At 43.2% G+C, this 17,720-nt stretch overlaps 1 pseudogene; it reads left to right on the top strand.

The window, feature by feature from the left end:
- The first annotated feature begins 13,055 nt into the window (after positions 1 to 13,055).
- Positions 13,056 to 13,801, top strand: LOC147428147 (uncharacterized; annotated as a pseudogene).
- Positions 13,802 to 17,720: the final 3,919 nt, after the last annotated feature.

Raw genomic sequence — 17,720 nt, 5'->3', positions numbered from 1 at the left:
CGTCAATTCTTTCTCGAAGACTCCTTACCCTTACGCTCAAAGCTGCCACCTTTGTTCTTGTAAACCAAATCTCCCTTTTCAATCTTCGAGCTATGATACATTTGGATCTAGCAATGTGTCGAATCTTTGCATTGGAGGCTTGAGACTCTTGTTGGGATTAAAGCCCAAGTGGCCTCTTATGCGGATATGGCTGGCCGCTCGCCTAACTCACTTCCCTCTAACTCTTTGTATATACTAACTTATACTTTGTGAATACTAAGGAATTAGGAGATAACCCTTCTAACAGTTCTCTGCGTACTGTATTGTGTAAGCTCACTATGTGTGTGTGTGAGAGAGAGAGTCGACCCACGCTCCGCTCTGCGACTTCAATTGGTATCAGAGCCTTGGTTCAGTGCGGATTTGCGCAATCGCGCGCGCGCACTTTTTCGGCAGATTCTGGATCCGGAGTTCAAAAATTCACACTCGGCGTTCCGGGAGCGTTTCCAGCAGGCGACCTGGGGTTTTACCCCCCTTTTCGAAGCCGTTTATGCCCTCAGAATTTCGTTCTGAGCACTACAGCAGAAGATAGATTTCAGCCGCAAAAAAATCCGTCTTGTGTAGATTGGCAAGCAGGAGGTGTCCGACATCAATATCGGCATCGACATACATCACTTATTAGTCTTCAGAGCATCATCTATAGACCAGGTACACATATATATCATCAGATATATATATTGCAGTCTGCATCGTTACTTCTTGTGCTTGCCAGGTTCCAGGGGAGGTGTGGCCATACGACGGCTTGACACCACTGGCATGTATTGCAGATTGATGTACTATGATTGTGGGTCTGCTAGTTGTAAGTCACGCTAGCAGACAGACCGCCGCAGCGGTCATAGGACAGTGATTGGTCTATTATAGGATGTATGCTAGTTCTAGGCAGTTTGCTGAGCCATCTGAGAGGGTCGTGTGTGAGGTTTTTTGAAGCCAAGCACTGGGGGCTGGGTTACCCAGTGTGAGGTGGATTAGGTTGTTGGAGTTCCCCTCTACACGCATCCTCTTCGGCGACTTTTATCCCTTAGGATGTATGACTTTGTGTAGACACTGGATTGCATCTTATGCGTTAGGCCGTTGAGGCATTGTTCAGGGTTCAGTCTTGAGACAGATACAGGTTCTGTCATCGCCCAGAGAGGAGACAGTGTATGCTTACAGGACAGCATATTACAGAGATTTTTTAGATTTGTCACTGGTCAGCTATTTATGATTGTTTTTTGAGCTATCTTTTGGTTCCCAGAGCTCAGTTTACAGGGGAGACTCTGTCAAAAATTTTCAAAATACTGACAGTTCCTGAGGAGAGGTGTTCAGCTTGTTGATTACAGCTTGTTTACTGTGTACAGAGGCCAGTTTACAGGGGAAACTCTGCCGGATTTTTCTCAGGAGTAAACAGTTTGGCAGATATGGCATCTTCTCAAAGTGAGACTCTTTACAACATAAAGAAGCTGGATGGCACAAACTTTCCATTCTGGAAGAAGCAGATTTGGCAGGTTTTGGTGCAGAAAAAACAAGTGAAGCCACTGAAGCTCAAAGGGGAGAGACCAGAAGGTATGGCTGAAGATGAGTGGGAAGAGCTTGACGAGTTAGCTTGTTCCACAATCATGCTGACACTGGCAGAAAATGTTTACTTCAACGTAGCAGAAGAGACTACAGCGTATGGCGTATGGCAAAAGCTATGTGATATGTACGAGAAACAAAGTGCTGCTTCTCAGATTTACTGGCTCAAGAAATTGGTGGATTTGAAGATGAAGGAAGGGACAGTCATGTCAAATCATCTGAATGAATTTCACACAATTTTCAGCCAGTTAACAGCACAGGAGATAGTCTTTCCAGATTCAGTGAAGGCTATGTTTCTCTTAATCACTTTGCCAGACAGTTGGGATACTTTACGTACAGCGTTAAGTAATTCTGTCGCGCCAGAAGGTCTTACAAGTGCCAATGTAGAAGGCAGCTTGCTCACAGAGGAAGTGAACAGGAAGAACATTGACAAAGGCAAAGGCAATAGTGCTTTGGTCGTTCGAGGGAGACAACAGTTTAAAGAGAAGAAAGGTAAGAAGGCACAAAACCGAAGTAAGTCTCGTGATTCGAAGTCAAAGGATGACATAGAATGCTACCATTGTGGCAAGAAGGGTCACATGAAGCGAGACTGTACGAAGTGGAAACAAGAAAAAGGAAGAACAAAGAGTTCTGAGCAAGATGAAAAGAAGAGTTCAGTGAAGATTGAAGAGGTGAATGTCACAGGATCTGGTTCAGACAGTGATTCTGGTATAGCAGCTGGTGACATCTTCCTTACAAGCAATCTTGATTCTGTTTTCTTGACTGCAGAGGATGGACATGCTATGAGTGATTGGATTATCGACTCAGGGGCATCTTTACATGTTTCTCCGCACAAAGAGTGGTTTACATCATATGTGGCTACTAAAGATTATGTCAGACTTGGCAATGAGCAGGTTTGTGACATACTTGGAGTGCGAGATGTGCAGTTGAAGTTTCAGAATGGCTCTTCTTTATGGCTCAAGAATGTCAGACATGTTCCAGCAATCCGAAAGAGCTTGATTAGTACAGGGAAGTTGGATGATGCGGGTTATGTGACAGTTTTTGGGAACAACGCTTGGAAGATCTCCAAAGGTTCGATGACTGTAGCACATGGCAGCAAGTCAGCAACTCTGTACACTTTACATGTTTCAGAGGTTAAAAACCATGTAATTAATGTGATTGAGCAGCCAAGTGTGTCACTGTGGCATCGTAGGTTGGGACATGTGTCAAAAAGAGGAATGGAAATACTTTCTCATTATGGTTATTTGCCTGGCTTTTCATTTCAAGATTTCGAGTTTTGTGAGCATTGTGTTTATGGTAAGCAAACACAGGAACCGCACAGATCAAAGAGGAATCGTAGGGACGAACGGTTAGCTCTTGTACATAGTGATCTATGCGGACCAATGCCTAGTTTGTCACTAGGGGGAGCAGCGTACTTTTGTACATTCATAGATGACTATTCTCGCAAAGTATGGGTTTACTTCTTGAAACACAAGGATGAGGTGCTCAAGGTCTTTAAGACATTCTTGCAGCTGGTGGAGAATCAGAGTGGTCAGAAGCTGAAGTGCTTGAGAACTGACAATGGTGGAGAGTACGTTTCCAAAGCTTTTCAAGACTTTTGTGAAGCAAAAGGGATTAAGCGGGAACTTACTGCACCATATAATCCTTCACAGAATGGGGTTGCAGAACGTATGAATAGGACCATACAAGAGAAGGTCAGAAGCATGTTGTCAAATGCTGAGTTGCCTGATGGATTTTGGGTGGAAGCAGTGGCTACAGCAGTCCATTTGATCAACAGGTCTCCTAGTAGGGTTCTGGATAAGAGTGCAGTGGCCGAGATGCTATGGACAGGCAAGGCACCTTCGTATAAGCATCTCAGAGTCTTTGGTTGTGAAGCTTATACCCATATTCCTAAGGAGTTCAGAAATAAGTTAGAACCAAAGAGCAAGAAGTGTATATTTCTTGGCTACGGAGAATCGGGCGAGATGGGTTACCGGCTTTGGGATCCTGAGTCCAGAAAGCTTATTCGTAGCAATGATGTGCATTTCAATGAAGCCATGTTTCACGCTAAGCCAGAGAAGACAGAGGAGATCAGAAGAGTTGTCTTCAGGGAAGATGGACCTAGTGCTAGCACATCAAGACAGCATGGTCAGGCTCAGGAACAGCCTATAGTGGCTAGAGAGGCAGAATCAGTTGTGGTGAGACGTTCTGAGCGTGTCTCGAAACCACCTGATCGTTATGTGCCATCTCTAAATTATGTCATGCTCACAGCATTGCGGAGAACCATCTTGTTACAAGGAAGCATTACAAGTGGTTGACTCGAAAAAATGGCAGTTGGCCATGCAGTCAAAGATGACAACTCTGCATAAAAACCAGACATGGAAGTTGGTTAAATTACCACTGGGCAAAAAGGCTCTACCTTGTAAATGGGTTTACAGGTATAAGATCACCGCTCATGATAGTCAGCCAAAGTACAAAGCAAGGCTTGTTGCCAAGGGCTTTAAGCAAGAACAAGGCATTGACTTTGATGAAGTCTTCTCTCCAGTGGTCAAGATGACTACATTGAGATGCTTTCTTGCATTGGTTGCTATATTGGATTTGGTGTTGCACCAAATGGATGTCAAGACAACGTTCTTGCATGGTGATTTAGATGTGGAAATTTACATGCAGCAGCCAGAAGGGTTTGTTGAGAAAGGCATGGAACATTTGGTATGCCAGTTGTTAAAGAGTCTTTATGGCTTTAAAAAATCACCGAGGGCATGGTACCATAAGTTCCACCAGTTTATGCTTTCTCATGGAGAAGGGAAAGGCATTGAGTGTTCCATTGCCACCATATGTGAAACTTAGCAAACAAGATTGTCCTATGTCTGAGGAAGAAAAGGCTGAAATGGATAAGATTCCATATGCGTCTGCAGTGGGTAGTTTGATGTATGCAATGATTGCTACACGTCCGGATATTGCATTTGCAGTGGGAGTGGTTAGCAGATATATGTCAAATCCCGGCAAGAAACATTGGGAGGCAGTGAAAGGTATCATGAGATACTTAAAACATACAAAGAGTATGCGCATATGCTATGGTAGTCACGATTTGAGTGTCAGAGGATACACTGACTCAGATTATGCAGGAGACTTGGATAAGAGGAGATCTACATCAGGCTATGTCTTTACATTGGCTGAAGGTGCCATATCATGGCGATCTCGATTACAAGATTCTGTTACACAGTCTACTACTGAAGCTGAGTATGTTGCAGCAAATGAGGCATGCAAAGAAGCTATTTGGCTTGGTAGATTGGTAGCAGACTTGGGAATCAATGCAGATATGCCAGAGTTATATTGCGATAGTCAAAGTGCTATACAATTGGCAAAGAATCCAGTGTTCCATTCGAAGACTAAGCATATTGATGTGAAATATCACTTCATTAGGGAAGTACTTGAAGACAAGCATATACAACTGCTGAAGATCCACACCAAGGACAATCCTGCTGATCTACTCACAAAGGGACTTCCAGGAGAGGGCTTTGTGCATTGTCGTGAGTTATTGGGCATTGGATAGATGGCAGCTATGTAAATCTTTGTACATTTATGTTCATAGATTTACAGTTACTTAAAGTGCCACATTGGACTTTAAGTGGGAGGTTGTTGGGATTAAAGCCCAAGTGGCCTCTTATGCGAATATGGCTGGCCGCCCGCCTAACTCACTTCCCTCTAACTCTTTGTATATACTAACTTATACTTTGTGAATACTAAGGAATTGGGAGATAACCCTTCTAACAGTTCTCTGCGTACTGTACTGTGTAAGCTCACTGTGTGTGTGTGTGTGAGAGAGAGTCGACCCACGCTCCGCTCTGCGACTTCAACTCTTAATACACAAGCATGCAAAAATCTTGCTTCTAGGAATAGAGGCACACTCCTTGCACATCAATGCTTCAAATGAATCACCCAATGGATTAAATCTTTGGCACTACGGTTTCATTGCCAGATCAGCCCTTGTGTTGCCTATCCCTGTAGATCAGTTCAATGTTTTCAATCTTCAGCACGTTCCATCCTTGGAACACGGCTTGAATTCCTTACTACATAACCCTCTTGTGCACCCTTGCTTTGACCGGGTTTGAGTGGCCCCTTTTGCTTGCTTTATTTGGCCCTTAACTACAACCTTCCACAAGCCTCCTCTCTCACATGGGCTCCTAGGTTCTCTCTCCCTCATATGATACAACTCCCTCCTCCTCGAGGCACTAGCGAGGTTGGGCCTTGTGGGCGACCGCGAGAGCACTCCTTATCAAGATGCCACATCATCATTGTACAAGCGCTCGCCACCACCACCAATCGAGCTATTGGCCTCCGCTACACTCCGTCGTTCCCGGCCAAAATAGTGCTAGCCACCGCCTTGAGGTGCACGTGCAGCTTCGCCAAAGGTCCCTGCCATGTCCACGAGATAGGGAGCTCTCTCTCCCTTGTACACTCCTCCAATGGGCCACAGACCTAGACTTATACACTAGCCGCTCCTCTTGCACCTACTAGATACATAATGCTTTCAAGCAGCTAAAACCAAAATTTAGAGTCAACATGAAACCAAAATTATACTCAGAACAAAAAATTGAAAAAAGTCACCAAAAACTAGTCAAATTGACCAAAATTTAGGGTTTTTAATACTTTACCAATCCAAAACCAAAAAGTTTTAGGAATTGTTCAAAGTAGCACTTACAACCTGCTGATCAAGTTTCAATTCAAAATCAAGAGAAACACCATGGAACTAGCGACATGTTTCCATATAAACACCATATACCACTCTATTAGAACAAACAGCACACCCAAACGATCACTATGCAAGAAAACACACACTCGGGGCTTTGCAAGCACTCACCTCCACACGAAAAGGCCCTTAGGAAAAAACACCCATTCACCTTGGCTCCCCTACAAACGACACGCCAAGAACCCCTATGGCAAAAAGCCTAATGGCCAAAAGCATAAAAAATGACTAAAAAATGGCTTATTTAGGGGTTCTCTCCCAATTTTGGTATCGCAGCTCTGATTGGTCCATTTGGGCACTCTAAATTGGCAACTTTTGGGAAGGGGATGCACCGCCTTACTTGATCTACTCTCTCCTCTTTTCTTGTCTTGAGAGGGGTGCACTAGCGAAATCACTAGTGCCCCTAGGAATTTTCATATATTTTTCTTATTTTTTTACTTTACCTCATTTTATCTCTCCCGCACTTTCCACTTTGCCCCTTAAAATTGACCCTTTTGACTAGCCCTTGCCTCCACCTGCCAGCTCACACTAAGACTTCCAACTCGGCTTTATTTTTTCCTTGAATTTATTGCTACATAACCCTCTTGTGAACCCCTACTTTGATCGGGTTTGACTGGCCCCTTTTGCTTGCTTTATCCGGCCCTTGACTACCACCTTCCACAATCCCCCTCTCTCACATCGGCTCCCGGGTTCTCTCTCCCTCATATGATACAACTCCCTCCTCCTCAAGGCACTAGCAAGGTTGGGCCAAGCTTGGGTGCCCGCAAGAGCACTGCTTATCGAGATGCCACATCATCATTGTGCAAGCACCTTCCACCACCATCAATTGAGCTATTGGCCTCCGCCACACTCCGCCGTTCTCGACCAAAATAGTGCTAGACACCACCCTAAGGTGCACATGCAGCATCGCTCGATGCAACTACCATGTCCATGAGATGGGGAGCTCTCTCTCCCTTGTACACTCCTCCAATGGGCCACGTACCTGGACTTATAGAGTAGCCGCTCCTCTTGCACCTGCTAGCACCCATTTCCCTGCATAGCACACTTCCTTGCACATATCAACTTTGGCTGCACCAACGCCGATCTTGTATTGTGTATTTTTTGAAGTGAGAGGGTGCATCAAATTTTTCTGAGTTAGCGTCCTCCTCACTTTTCATTTCAATAGTCCAAACCTCCTTCAATGTCAAATTTTTTTGAGTTAGCATCCTCATCACTTTCATTTGGATAGTCCAAACCTCCTTCAATGTCAATTTTAACTTTTGATTTTCCTTTTTGCGTTCAATTTTTGACACTATTGGTGTCTTTTTTATCTTATCTTTTGGTTGTTTTTTGCTTTATTTCTTTGAGTTTGCTCGAAAACTCGTTAACTTCAATAATTTTTGTGTGATATTGTCTTGGACACAATCATATGCTCCTACAAGCATGAGATTTTGCAATTTGGTCATTATTTTTGGCATGGGTTTCTTGATTTTGTTTTGTTGTTTCTTAGTTCGTCTCATCTGATATCGTTGTTGTCTTTGTGTTTTTTGGTTAGGAAACTCGTCCGGATCCATTTGTTCTTTTGCATTTTCATTTTCAAAACCACTTGAGAGTTCATCTCCCACATTGCTTCCTAATTCATTGCTCCTCAAATCATGGTATTCATCCTCGTCATCTTCTAAGAGGTCTCGTATGGAAAGTTTGTCCACAATTTTTTTGCAATCACTTGTTTGTTCAATCTCAGTTGTTTCAAAAATATTCTCGGTTTCATGACAACGGATACCATTAGAAAGGGTATGATATCGTAGCCATCTTTGTCGCAAAACATAGTATTGGTCACCTCGTTTACACAAACATCAAGAGTCGCTAATATCTTTTTCCATCCAAAGAGTTCAAACATCTCCATTGGAAATGGTTCCTTCATGTAGTAGTCGTCATCTACTGAACGTTCTAGTATGAAATCTTCCTTTCTAATACCCCCACACTTTGATGCCTCGCACGTCCAAATGTAGGCATCCTTCACTAGCCAAGCAGGCAATTGTGTTCCGTTGTCCATAGTAACAACAAAGTCTTCTATTGGAGTTTGGTTTACACCCTTGTAACTATGGTCCTTGGTGTTCACCTTGGTTATGACTCCCTTATGTCGTAAATAGAGATGGTCATAGCCCCAATCTTGAACCATTTTGAGTTGATGCATAAAGGGTTGTCCCGAAATAACTTCAAAATTATTACCCTTTCCAAAATCTACTACCACAAAGCTGTGTTCGTATTCTATCATGTATGAGGATCCTATCACTTGTTCCAAAATTCCCAAGGTCTTTCCACATACCCATTGGCTAATTGTAATTTCATGCATGTTTTCTTGAGATCTTGCCTTCCCCATTTTTTCCAGGTCCCTTTTGTACCGATGGCTATTCCAGCTTCACTGTCTAGTATCACAACGGTGGTTAATTTCTTATATTCTAGAGGTAAGGTGGTGTTTCCTTCTTTGCCTTCACAATAATCACCTACCTTATTCACTGGAATAGGTTCCACTTTGAGTTTCTCAAGATGGTTTGTTTTCTTGGTTTCCTCCACAAGTTCGTCTATCAAATGGATCTTTACTCCCATTTTTCCAATTTTTTGTTCATTTGTCTCCATGGATATGGTTTGGGGTGTATGCATGATAAGGTGTACCCACTTTCAGCAGTTGCCCCTACCAAGACAGCCTAGAAACAGTCTCTTTTTTTCCATTCCTACGTACATTTGACTTGCTTGCATTTACTGTGAAGAGGCAAGATTTGGTAGCCACACAAAGCACATAGTTGCAAACACAATGGAAAGCTCTGATCTTCATTTGTTCACATCTTAATGGCAATTTGATTGTGCAAGGACTAATCTAGTTTAGCATGTCACAACATTGTGACCTTGATGAAGAAATACTTATAGCTTTTTATGGGTCTTTCTTCTTTACTTACCCTTTTGCACATCAAATGTTCACTTGGCAAGCAAATTAACTTGATTTATTGATGTTTTGGATCTTTGCAAAATTAATATTCATTTTTCTTTGTTAGAATTTCTATTTATAAAAACATAAATTTTTTTACACCAAATATCTAATGATGTAGAACATATTTTGCAAGATTCAACGCTCATTTGATAGATTATGACCCAAGGAATGTGAGCATGCAAAAAAATTTAAACTTCAACGGTTCATTTTTTAAAGATCTACCTTAGAAAATACCAAAGACTACTTAGAGAACCTTGATATAGTTTTCTTTTAAATCTAATAAATAATGTACATTGCCACTCATTTTGGTTTTCATATATTTCATAACTCTTAGTGTAAGGTCCTCATAGAAAAAAATTTGAGTCAATTTGAGTAAGGGAAAGACACTTTTTCATTGTTTTAATTTTTTTCACTTGCACTATTCACTTGAGGTGTCCCTCCTTAGGTTTGGTAAAATACCAAACCTAAAAATTTGACACTTGTCAACCAACCATGGCTTGGTTCTACTCTCCCAATCCTAGTTGGCTAGTCCACCTCATACAAGGAGGCCACCACATCACCCAAAGGCCCATGTCATCACCCCATCTCACCTTCCACATCACCACAGTCAACACTTTGACTGTTACCCGGCTTTCTATGTCACTCTAATTGCCAACTCATCCACCACCTTCCACAGCCACCTTGCATGCCACTTCATCTTAAGTGCCATGTCATCCACCACCTCACATGCCACATGTAAGTATTGCTTGCATGGCTTGCCACAGCACTTGCCACCTCATGAGCCACCAAGCATGTCATATCGCCACCTTGCCAACTCATCATCTCCTTTTTTGCCACCTAATCATTACATGTCACCATTTGATACGTCATCATATGACATGGCATATGAGCGAATCCCATCCGCCACCTCATCTTTCAACCTATGCATTCCATGTCATCAATCATCCATATCAGCTTGTCACATGGATGACGATGTCATTCATGTGCATGGCCACCTCAATAGCCATGTACTTTTTTATTTTTTTGAAATGATATAAATAAAGTAAAAATCAAGATATCTCAACATAATTATTTACATGGTAATTTAAGCAAAAAATAATAATTTTTATGTAATTTTTTATTTTTAAAAGTGTAAATTAATAATAAAATACTATTTATTTGAAATATGATTGGATCGCAAAAATGATTTTTTAAATAGCTTCTGGTTTAATTATGCACTTGGGTTTGGGTCCTTCCGTAGCTGCATGTAGCTTGCGACAGAAAAAACATCCGTCGTGTTCCTTGATCACACTGCAGCCTCACGGTAGTCGGTGCCTCGGCCCTCGACACGGTCCGTCGTCACTCATCGCCTATAGTGCCCTATCGGCCACCCCGAGGGCACCAAGCCTTGTAGGAGAAGCTAGGGTCGATGCCACCGGCAAGAAGCCATGGTTCCTAGGAGCGTGCATAAGTGCAGAGAGTTTGAAGAACACAAACGAGAGAGAGAGAGAGAGAGAGAGAGAGAGAGAGAGAGAGAGAGAGAGAGAGAGAGAGAGAGAGAGAGAGAGAGAGATTCAACACACGCTATATGTTTGTATTTAAAAGACTTGCTACATATATAGAGTTGCAAGAAGAGTGATGATAAGTGAGGAACTATTTCTTTCTCCTATGGATGATTCTTCTTCCTCTTTCCTACCCTCATTCCCCGCTAGCTCTTTCCACCTTCGAAGGTGTTTGAGGCCTTGGGACTGCGGCCTGGGATAGTTAATTCTTTTTGCAAACTGAAGCAAGAAGAGTGATGATAAGTGAGGAACTATTTCTTTCTCCTATGGATGATTCTTCTTCCTCTTTCCTACCCTCATTCTCCGCTAGCTCTTTCCACCTTCGAAGGTGTTTGAGGCCTTGGGACTGCGGCGTGGGATAGTTAATTCTTTTTGCAAAGTTTATGTCATGATCGTGATCCATGAAGCTTTCCATCTTCATAGCATCACCAAGGTCACAAGGAACACAAAGATTGTATTGTACCAAGTCTCTCTTGATGGGAGAATCTATAATACAAGCACCTTTTGGAGGGGGGACCAGCTCCAAGTAAATCTCTGGTCCTCAAGTACTGTCATGTTCTCTAATACTCTCTCTCTTGCAGAAGTATTGTTCATGCCAAGTTAATTAAGTACTATGTTTATGTTGCTACCATCAATTAAGTTCACCCTCTATGTTCTCAAAGTGATCTCACAAAAATGCTCAGTTCAATTCTCTTAATTCCGCTATTCTCAAAGTTCATAGGCCATTTTTATTACATTATCTCCATCATCAAACCCGGACACCACTCTATTGGTGTAGTTGCTTACAAACGTTTTGATATGGAGCACAAAGCGTGTTGAGAAGTTATAACAAAGCATGTTGAGAAGTTATGCTTGCCAACCTTTATAGTGCAATAGCATTTTGAAATGCTAGTAAAAAAATGGCCAACAAGATCACCAATCGCCAGCTTTGTCATAGACATCATTACTCATTAACTAGCTCAATTGTAGGCTTTTTGAGAAGATGTCTATAATGACCACCAAAATTGCAAATTTGTCTATGCTACAGAGCCCTTGTCACTGCCACAAAATAGGGGCAACGTTTTGAGATGCTACAAACAAACAGCTTCATTAGCATTCGATTTCTGCAGCGTTTTGAAATGCCCGTCTATACCACCAAAATGAGCATGCCTTGCTGCAACCGCCACCGTGAGCATTTTGAAACGCTATTTGTGCCAACAAGCATTGGTCACCTGCGCCTTCTATTGCAACTATGCCACCAAGTCAGGCAACATCTCAAGAGGCTATCGTAACTACCAAAGAGTGCCAAGAGGTTATACCCCATCTGTAGGGCCGCCTCTCAAAATGAAAGCCTGGAGCTCGTGTAGGATGATGCGGATGATTTGCTTGAATAAACACCCTAAGGCTCTAATACCAGTTGTAGGAGAAGCTAGGGTGGATGCCATCGGAAAGAAGCCATGGTTCCTTGGAGCATGCAAAAGTGCAAAGAGTTTGAAGAACAAATGAGAGAGAGAGAGAGAGAGAGAGAGAGAGATTCAATACACGCTATATGTTTGTATTTAAAAGACTTGCTACATATATAGAGTTGCTTTCCACCACGCAAACTAAAGCTCAACTATCCTTTCCTGCATGCTTCATAAGAGTATGTTTCCACAGGCTGATACCACTAATTGAACCCGGGCTTGAATGCCCAACAAGCCTTGTGAGACCCGAAAGGGTTCAAAAGTAGCCAAGCTCGTCGGCGGAAGGTAACCTTGGCACTCGCGTGTTGACACTGCTCGAGAGGGGAGGAGGGGGGGGGGGGGGGGGGGGGGGGGGGGGGGGCGGCGGGGGGGAGGGGGGGATTGCATCCCAACGTGACAAGAGGGGTGTGGGGAATTCGTCGCCTCACCTCACCCATTCTTTGCTCCGTAGTCAGCCCCGTCCCCGACTCAACCAAGCATCACTACCCTTATAGTTGTACACAATCTGGCCGGCAAACCCCCCAAGAACCATGACCCACGTGCCGAAAAATAGGGGAAACCCCCTTGTAGGGAGAAGGCCAAGAGAAGGTTTCCATGAGAGGATGCAATGGCCGAGGGCACGAACGACGCGTCCATCAATGACACCCAGTGCACTCACGGGATGGCTCGTGGTGCGACAAGGAGCTGACTGCTTGGACAAGGGCCAACGTGTGCTTGATGGAGCCACCGACAATCCATCCAAAACTCCATCGTGATGTGGCTGACTATGTCGATAGAGGATAATTGAGGGCATGGATGCAGTGACTAGACGGCATGGCCTAATGGTTCTGAGTATGTTAGTGAGGGATGATAGGCACGTGAAGAACAAAGTGGACGATGTCACCAACAATGACTATGTGATAGATCCGATCGAGGTCGGGTGCACCAACAGGGCCAACTACGTCAAGGGAGGACAACCGAGGGGTTGTCCGTGCAAGTCTTTGATGATGGGATGGAGTGGGCTGATAGGGGTGGATAGGCAAACGGGTGCTTGAAGCACGAGCGGACACCACCACCGCCAAGTGCACCATGATGGGGACAACCGAGGCCGATAGCTTTGATGGAACCGATGAACCATGCACGGTGAGGGTGATGGGGTGGCATGGATCGACGACTGAGCCACGTGAGGGACAACGAGTCCGTGAAGGACAAAGCAAACAATGCCACTGTTGACTGCACGGTGATGGGGCCGGTAGCATTGGTGAGGCAGACAAGCTATGCACAGGTGCAACGATGGGGCAGTGTGGGTAGATGAGTGAGCCAACATGAAGGGTGTGCCCGCGAGGGTCAATGGGTGCATGAAGAATGAAGCGGACAACACCATGGCCGATGGCACCATGACAAGGCTCGTAGCATCGATGGGGCCACTTGTGTTATGACTAGAAGTATTTACACAATATTTCATAGGGGTGGAGAAAATGGAGTTGAAACCCACCCGTGGAAAGTCACGTGGCTATTCAATATGGTTTGGGTGGTTCCGAATCATACTATACGCTAAAATGGGTCGTATGAGCCCATAGTAGTTTGAATGGCTATGAAACTTTGCACAGGTTGGAAAATAGCACTCATCTCTACCCGTGAAAAGTTTTGTGGCCATCCGATATTGTTTGGGAGGTCCCAATACATAATATACGCTAAAATTGGCCATATGGAGCATACAAATCATTTTAGCACATAGTATGGGCCTTGATCGCCCAAGCCATATTTGATTCTTGTGAAAATTTGCAGGGATGGTAAAATGGTTCTCACCTCCACATGTGCAAAGTATCATGGCCATCCAATATGATTTGGGTGGTCCCAACTCATACTATGCCCTAAATTGGGTCGTATGAGCCATACGGCCCCGTTTAATGAATAGTTTGGGCCTTGACGACCCATACCATACTGGATGGATGTGCAACTTTTCACACATGAGAAATTTGTGTTCAATTCCGTCCATAAAAATTTTCAAAGCCATCCAATATGGTTTGGCACTCCCGACCCATACTATGCACTAAAATGGGCCATATGTCTCATATGACCCATTTTAGCGCATAATATGGGCTTTGACTACCTATACCATATCAGATGGCTGTGCAACTTTGCATGGGTAGAGTAATCTTGCTCACCCTCATTGGTATAAAGTTTTTTTTGTTCATCCGATATAGTTTGTGCAGTCCCGAACCATACTATGCGCTAAAATGGGCCATATGGCTCACACGACCCATTTTAGCACATAGTATGAGCCTTGACCACTCATACCATATCAGATGGTTGTGTAAGATTATAGGGTTGGATAATGGTTCTCACCTCCACCTATGCAAAGTCTTGTGGCCATCCAATATGGTTTGGGTGGTCTCGAACCATATTATGCGCTAAAACACATACCGTATGGCTCATACGACCCATTTTAGCACATAATATGGGCCTTGAACGCCCATACCAATTTGGATGGTTGTGAAAATTTATAGGGGTGGGATAATGGTGCTCACTTCCACCCATGAAAAATCTCGTGGCCATCCAATATATTTTGGGTGATCAAGACCCATACTATGCGCTAAAATAGGCCGTATGAGCCATAGGGTCCATTTTAGCACATAGTATGGAGCTTGACAACCCAAACCATATCAAATGATTATGCAACTTTGTACGGGTCAAAAAATGGTGCTTGTCCCCACTTGTGCAAAGTCTCATTGCTATCCAATATAGTTTGAGCGATCTTGATCCATACTATGCATTGTAAGCCCTAAACCCTGAACCTGGAACCATGATCCCCAAACCATAAACCCAACACCTTAAACCTTGAACTCTGAACCTAAACCCTTATCCATAAACTCTAACCCTATACCCTAAACCCTAAAGCCTAAACCATAAACTTTGAACCACAAATCCTAAACCCTAAACCCTATACTCTAAACAGTAAATCCTAAATCCTAAACCCTAAACCCTAACCCATAAACCCAAAATCCTAAACCATAAAGCTTAAACCTTGAATAATAAATTCTAAATCCTAAACCATATACCCTAAACCTTGTATCCTAAACCCCAAAATCCTAGTCCTAAACCCTAACCGATAAATCCCAAACTCGGATTGTTGTGAACTTTGGATAGGTGGAGGAATGGTGCGTCACAGCCATCCACGAACCATTCCCCCACCCGTCGAAAGTTTAGGTAGTCCCCATCGATATTATGCACTAAATGGGCCGTATGGCTATCCTATACCCTAAATCGTAAACCGTAAACCATGAACCCTAAAACCTAACCTATAAACCCTAAACTTGTGTGAATGTGCAACTATGTACGAGTGAAGAAATAGTACTCAACCCTACCCATGCAAAGTTTCACAGCCATCCATTATGGTTTGGATGGTTTCGACCCATACTATGCGCTAAAATGGACTGTATGGCTCATACAACCCATTTTAGCGCTTCATATTGGCCTTGACTATCCATATCATATCCTGTAACATTTAATGCCCTAGTAACTTGTGTGTAGTGGAAATTAGCATGAACATAGTGAGCATTTCATTAGAATAGATTCCTAATGAGATTAACAAGAGTGCTTGGGTGGAGAGAGCAACAAAAAGCATAACATCAACTCCCTCACGGTCTCAGACCCAAGACCTCACACACCTTCAAAGATGGTGAGAGCCAGCGGGGTATGAGAGTAGATTGAGAGGAAGAAGGAGTATTCTCCTCACATAATCACTCATATTAGCATAGCTTAGCTTAGTAATTAGCATGGTAGAGGATATGAGCATGCAATGAAGCTTGGCTCTTGGTTGGATTTGCATCACAAAGACAAGAGTTGTTGGTGTAGGCCTTCGTTCTCACAAGCTTGGAGTAGGTGATAAGCTTTCCATTGAAGCCTGAGAAAGAGAGAGAGTCTTCTTTTCTTCACACATGAGCTAGTGTGAGTGTGTAGGTGATAATGCCTTTGAAAAATCAGCACCCTCTATCTCTTGGTCAACCCCTCTTGCTATTTGCTCATGCTAGCATCCTATTGAACCTCCCCAGGCTTAGCCAATGGTAATTAAGCAGCATAAGTGATAGCCTTCTGACATGTGTCCCCCTTTCCCCTTTTGTGAGAGCTTTAGGTAATTATTTAATTCAACTAAACTCTCATTGGACCCCTTTGCCTCTTGGCCAATAGGAATCAGGCAAGCCATTGGGCTGCTGAATGCTCATTGGTCCCCTTGGGAGACTATCCAATAGTCTCTAGAAAGCTTAATTCTTATTGGTTCTTTTATTAAGTGTTTTTTAAATTAATTAAACTAGATTTACTCTAGCCTAATTCTCATCGGTCCACCTCCAAGGCCATCCAATAGGAATTGGGTACACCTTGTGGGCATCTGGGCTAGGGAGCTGACATGTGTCCCTCATTCCCTTTGTGTAAAGGGAGCTTGTGTGTGTGTGTGTGTGTGTGTGTGTGTGTGTGTGTGTGTGTGTGTGTGTGTGTGTGTGTGTGTGTGTGTGTGTGTTTCTCTCTCCCCTACTTCTTGGGCTCGCCCCCTCCTATGGAGGGCTTGACAAAGACTTTTGGGACACACACAAAGCATCCAATTTTCCCTAAAGTTGACCTTTGGACACAACCTTTGAATTTTGGAACCTTAGCATTTTGGAAGCCTTAATGGGCTAAACCTTAAGGTCTTTTAAGCCCATTGTTTCACATAGCTCTTTTGCAGATGGCCTCCCCTTTGGATCCCTATTTTCCCTCCTTTGGATCCCTATTGTGGCCGGTCTGTTAACTTAACCAATATTCTAACTTTTTCTCCCTTGGCACTTCACCATAATAAATGATCAGTTTAACATGAGAAAATCATTTAGGAGAATTAGATATTGATTATTATGACATTACCTCTCTCTTGAAATCATAGTCATCCTCGACTATGGTGTAGAGAAGATAAAGCATATTCATGAGTCCTTTTTCTTAGCGGGTAGAGGATCCCTATGTTACCCTACGACTTCGTTCCAGAATGGATGACTAGTCCATTTTGGCTCTTGAGAGCCTGAGGTTGCCGCAAGCATGTCTACACATTAGTCCTATCATCTTCCATAGTAGAGTGACAAGCTCTACTTGGTGTTCGGGAGACGTCGTCTCCGCAAACATGATCTAAGCATGTATACTACTTCATTTTTGTGCACAATAAAGAAAAAGAGAGTCTTATAAGACAAAAACTTTGTTCATTTTTAACATTTGTACATTTGTTTACTCTAGGGAAGCATTGTAAGCATTGACAAGGTTTAGGTTATCCTTTAATTGTATGCCTTGCATCCATCTAGCATCTTCAAAAGGATAATTTTTAAACTTAATAAGAGATCGTCGGATAGTCTTACCGCCTCTTATTACCTTGTCTTCATGTCGGAGAATGAACTCAGGCTACAGCACCTCTTCTTGGTCCTTGATCTCCGGTGGGTCTTCAATAGTTGGTTCTTGAG

This window comes from Adiantum capillus-veneris, chromosome 23 (assembly GCF_014529385.1).
Source record: "Adiantum capillus-veneris isolate H3 chromosome 23, ASM1452938v2, whole genome shotgun sequence".
In the NCBI taxonomy this organism is placed as follows: domain Eukaryota; kingdom Viridiplantae; phylum Streptophyta; class Polypodiopsida; order Polypodiales; family Pteridaceae; genus Adiantum; species Adiantum capillus-veneris.
This window is presented reverse-complemented; position numbering and strand designations above follow the sequence as displayed.